The sequence below is a fragment of the Xyrauchen texanus genome, chromosome 10, assembly GCF_025860055.1.
Source record: "Xyrauchen texanus isolate HMW12.3.18 chromosome 10, RBS_HiC_50CHRs, whole genome shotgun sequence".
Lineage (NCBI taxonomy): Eukaryota > Metazoa > Chordata > Actinopteri > Cypriniformes > Catostomidae > Xyrauchen > Xyrauchen texanus.
Window position 1 is genome coordinate 2,925,615 of NC_068285.1, and position 6,000 is coordinate 2,931,614.

Genomic DNA, 6,000 nt, shown 5'->3' on the forward strand with positions numbered 1-6,000 from the left:
CGGGCTGGAGAAGAGATGGAGTGATGTGGTACAGGAGGATGTGGAGCTGAATGGACTTGCCGACGACTGGTACCAGCAGTGTCAAGATCTGCCTCTTTGGAGGAGGCTTGTGAAGGATGCTGCTGGCCAGTTGGAGGCAGTCGCCCTCCAACAACAACGGAGGGCAGAGGAGCGACGCTCACAACAACGAGCAGAGCGCAGGATGGCTAAAGCACAGCAAGTTGGCACAGTAGGGGGCACAGGTGGTGCATCAGCCAGTCATCTCAGTCATTCGACCCATGTCACCGGTTGGATCTGTCCCGTGACCTCCTGCCAGCGGGCGTTCGACACTTCACGTGGCCTTAACGTGCACATAGCCTGGCACAAGCGTTGTGGTGACGTCACCGCCACTTAGTGGCGAATGGCGGTTGTTTGTTGTTTGTTTGTTTTGTGTGTGTGAGTGTGTTTGTGTGAGTGTGTGTGTGTGTGTGTGAGTGTCAGCATATGTGTGTGAGTGTGTGTGTGTGTGTGTGATAGTGAGTGTGTGTGTGATAGTGAGTGTGTGTGTGTGTTTGAATCCAGTGTGAGATCACAGACATCTGAACACAAGAAGAGAAAAAACACTTAAAACACAACAATCACTAAACCTGTGTGTGTGAGTGTGTGTGTTTGAGTGTGTATGTATGTGTGTGTGTGTGTGTGTGTAAATCAGCAGTGTAGTGAAATATTTACGTGTTATTTACAATATTTACAGCATGTATCAACAGTGGAGACGAGGAGGAAAAGGAATTGGACAGTGCCAAAGAAATGAATAAAACTAAACATCAAATCTTTCTAATCTTTTTAATCTAATAAATCTCACAAAGGCAAAATAAATTATAGAAACTAAAATCTTCAGCGTCCGTGACGTCATATCTAAACTTCACTAACCAAACAACAAATGACAGCGGGTGGCACTTGCCCCTGACCGAGTGTGTTTATACAACAGAATATTCTAAGTGTGCACAATGTACGTCACGTGACATCATTTACCCGTCCCATTTCCTGCAGCACAAACTCAAAATAATCCAATAACTCAGAAATGTGAAGGAATGAACACAACGGACAGTGAGATAATGTCGTGTAACAGCGACACACTGACAGATAAACAGTTTGATCAATCTAAACAAACAAATAAAACAAGATGAATTATAAATTCACAGATTACAAACAAAGTCAAAATCAGTCAAAACTAAGAAGAGAACAAGTTATCAAAGCGAGCGTCTAAACATACGAAATATCTGAATGAGGAGCTCTCGGTGTTTCACAAACCCATTGTTGCATTACCGTCACAATCTCCCTTTGGACCATCCACACTACAAATAAACTACCTACACCCCCCGATCTATCTTCACACCTAATCTCCTAACCCCGTCGGGACTGCAGCTTCAGTGTTCAGCTCCTCCAGTTTACACATGCAGCCCCTAAAATAAATTAATCCTTTCACCTTTAATTCACGTCGGATTACTCCGGATGATTGACAGAAAACCAACCAGAACATTAAACCTGCCAAAGTGAACAAAACAGTGTGTGTGTGTGTGTGTGTGCGTGCGTGTGAGAGTGTGTGTGTTTGAATCCAGTGTGAGATCACAGACATCTGAACACAAGAAGAGAAAAAACACTTAAAACACAACAATCACTAAACCAGTGTGTGTGTGTGTGTGTGAGTGTGTGTGAGAGTGTGTGTGTGTGTGAGTGTGAGAGAGTGAGTGTGTGTGAGTGTGAGAGAGTGTGTGTGTGTGTGTGTGTGAGAGAGTGAGTGTGTGTGAGTGTGAGAGAGTGTGTGTGTGAGTGTGTGTGAGAGAGTGAGTGTGTGTGAGTGTGAGAGAGTGTGTGTGAGTGTGTGTGAGAGTGTGAGTGTGTGTGAGTGTGAGAGAGTGAGTGTGTGTGAGTGTGTGAGAGTGTGTGTGTGAGTGTGTGTGAGAGAGTGAGTGTGTGTGAGTGTGAGAGAGTGTGTGTGTGTGTGTGTAGACCTACATTTGTGTAGTCCTGCTGTAATCCTGAACTCTCCTCCATGATCCACACTATAAAAACACAAACACACACAAATGATGACATCACATTCAGCTCACCTGAAACTTACTTCAAAGTGATTTTATCTGAAATAACACACAGAGAATGTCTCTCTCTCTCTCTCTCTCTCTCTATATATATATATATTTATTAGCTTTATTGTAAAAGTTTGATGGTTTTATAGCCTCATTTTTGATCAACTAGTTGAAACTTTCAGAAAAGAATCTAATAATGACACACAGGACTGTTATTTAGTTTTCCTGGAACTGAATGTGTTAACACTAACAACAAAACAAATATGTGATTAATCGTGATTCAATATTTCAATCCACTGACAGTCTTACAACACATGAGGGGTGTGAGGGGTCCAGGAACTGAGTTTGACACCCCTGCAATACACACACACAACATCCCACCAACAATAAACTCAAGTGCTTTCACACTGCACTTAACCCTGGGTTATTTTCTTTTAACCCCGCTTTTAACCTCCAGTAAAGTAACGTTTCACACTTGTAACTCTGAAAGGTGATTAGCAACACATTTAATTCTGGGTTATGAAACGGCTCCAGATCAGTGTTAGCGGCGCTTTTAAAAGTGCAGCAGTAAGTTTTTATCTGGCTCTTATTCGTCCCAATAGTACCAGTGGTTTTGGACTTTATACTGACACCACAGACTGATCACTGCCCGACCCCCCCTGTGAAAAATCCTGCACCGCCCCTGTTAACTGCTGCTGCGCCACACAAAAATGTCTGTAAGATGGACTGCTGCGACTCGTAATCTCTCTGGCGGCTGCTGAGACCGTTGTGTGCTCGCTCTTGGTGCTTGATGTCACACCGTTTATCTGTGATCATTATTGATATTATTAGTGGTAGTAACTGATCAACTGCAAGACTGTTTGTTATGTGCGGTCAACATGGCAGCATCCATGAGGGGCGACCCGCTCAATGTACAATGAAACAGCTTTTATTGAGGTCAGTATCTGACTGGAGTCATCATCTAATGTGAGTGTACATCATTTTAAACATATTTGTGTGCTATTGTGTTTATTTGTAACACTTTTTAAATGAGCTTAATACAGTGACAGAGCACAACACAAGCAAATGTGCTACAGTATCACTGTTCATTTCCTGTATGCTAATGCACTTTATAAACCCTATTTAGTACTTTACAAATAAAACATATTATTAGTATTAAACATATTGTAGTCTTGCTGTTGTGCTGCACTTAAGCAAATAATAAATCATATAAAATGAAAATAAGCTCATCGTAACATTTCATATAAACACAATCCGTTTGCATCTAAATATATTATCCTCCACAGATTTCATGGGACGATGCAACAAACTTTCCAAACAGAATAACTGAGAACCATTAATGGTGCCAAACCCAAAATGTCCAAAATACTCTCACACTGCAGATTTCAGCAGTGAAATAAATGTACTATAAGATACTGTCCAAAGCATTAACCAACAGATTCAAACTTTACATATCTAAATGAATTCACGCTGACCAGTCATATTGTATTCCTAAACGCACAATATTTGATCATTTGTTTTGAATACATGATCTGATTTCTTTTGCCAGAGACAATAATCTTAATGTAGGATTTTTAGATTTGGACCAAGAAAAAGCTTTTGATGGTGTAAATAAATGTTCAGGGTCCGACATGTCTTTGTGGTGAGATGAGCCCGTGCCGTGCCTTTAAATGTGTCGATTCAATGTAAAATGAGGAAATCACAATTTATCAAATGTATCTGAATGTCATCATTAAACTGATTTGGATTTTAGAAAAGTTCAGATTTTATATTCATGCAATACTGTGAATAAGAATGTCTATGGTGTGAAAACCATCTATTATTAAACTGGGGTATATCGTGAAACTGTTAAACCGTTACATCCCTACTGGAGATGCTGCCACTATTACAGAAACCATCCTCAACATCATTACAGCAGAGAAATGCAGACCTGCAGACACTCTTGCATCATTTACCAGTGATGCTGCTTCTGTTATGATCCGTAAGATTTGAACATTTCACTTTTATTTGAATAGCAGTTTTGATATAGAATTGATTTTTACTGTCAAATCAAGAAAACTGAAGAAAGAGACTAAAAGACCTTTTCCCTGAATCACTGTCACTGTGTTCCCCATCCAATAAAAAGGGAAAGTCTTACCCAACCAAATACTGCAAAACCATTTCAACAATATTTTGGTTATATCAAGCAAGCAGCACCTTTTTTTGCCAATGTGTGAACGGCTTGTAACAAAACTTATAAAATGAGCCCTTCACAGACTGCCTATGTTGCCTATTAAAGCCTGTAGACTGATTTTCATGTGAAGGGAGCGGTACACTTTTGCCGGGAAAATCAAAAATATGTGACGTTTATGTGCGCTCCCAAGAGCCTCAGTGCTTCTCTTCCACTATTCAACAGCAACAACAAACTGCAACACTAGATAACGTTATCTTAGAGATCAATCCAGCAAACGTCCCAGCACAACACCGACTCCAACACAAACTCTGAATAAGCCAAAAAAAACATTGATCTACTGAATCCCGTCTGGCTAAGCGGGAATGTGATCGAGTGAAAACTAGAGTGAAAATCGGCAGGGCATTTGATTCCTGGATGGACCTTCGTTTGGTTTTGGGGATCAAAACTGACCCTGAATTGGTGTTTTTCTTATTGGAAAGGTAAACTTACATAACTGCAAAGCATGTGACATATTGAGCCATAAGGATTGATCTGTGATCAGTTTTGACAGTTTCAGTTTTCAGACCGATATCCACACTTTGTTTTAGCCCTGTTCCAGCACTGGAGAGTCAAATATAATATACAGTCTCAAAGTTTGTAATAAAACAATTATAACTGTGTCATTTTAATTATGCTACCTCATCTGTCAGCATGATGCCGGTGAATCACATTCAGTCTCTTTGTACGTTACATCATTGTTTTGGTAAATGCTTGCTCTCCTCCCTATGGAGTGTGTGCACGATCACGAGCAACAGGTAGCTGCTGCAGTTCACTTCACGGCCACAGGTGTCATTAATAACAAGGGTTCTGAATCTTACATACTGCACCTTGTGAGAAATATAAATTGTACATGCTGTCTTTTAGTTTGACATCTAACTATGAATGTATGTGTGCGAATCACACCACACTCACGGAGTCCATGACCTTCATAGATGTTGTTAGTTTCTCTTGTCTTATCCTCTTTCAGAATGTTTTGCGCTCCAACCAGCACATACTCTTTTCCTTAGCTAAATATCTCAGTCGGATATAACAAATATCCAGGACTGCTTGACCTCATATGATTACCGTTCCCATGCTATTCCGGTCAACATTTATTGTCCTTGGCTGTCTCGCAAGTCTTGCTATCACTATACTATTGGCTGTTGGTTGTTCTTTGTAATATGAAAGGTATAAATATTATGCTTGCCATAATAAACTTTGAGTAGATTGAATAGAAACAACCGTGTGTTGTCGTTCTTTCTTCTCCCTTCATGAAGTCTCCAGATACGCAGACTCCCGACTGCACTTACCTGGGCATGCACAGACAGAAGGAATTCTTGATGGTAGAAGTGTTGTGTGCTAAACTACAACGAGATCCAAGTTTCATTCCTAACACACCTTTAATAAAATTTGCCCTTTGTCACCTTTTCTGTATTTAGGGGACTGCCCTCAAGTCATCAACTAAAGTCCAAAAGCACTGTAAAGGAGGGAATCTTGGCTATGAGTTGGGGTTTATGATTTAGTGATTATGGCCCGAGACAGCTGGGATAGGCTCCAGTACATGTGACACTGCATATGACAGTTGGCTTTAGAAGATGGTGGATTTAGTGATTAGTTTTTTTTCTAAATCAAAACCATGAATAATTTTATTTTTCCCTTTTCACGAGTAGTTTCTGAATTCCTTGAATGCCCCCAGAGTGAGTTATGTCCACACGCTAAAATATCAAAAGAGTGCAAAATCTG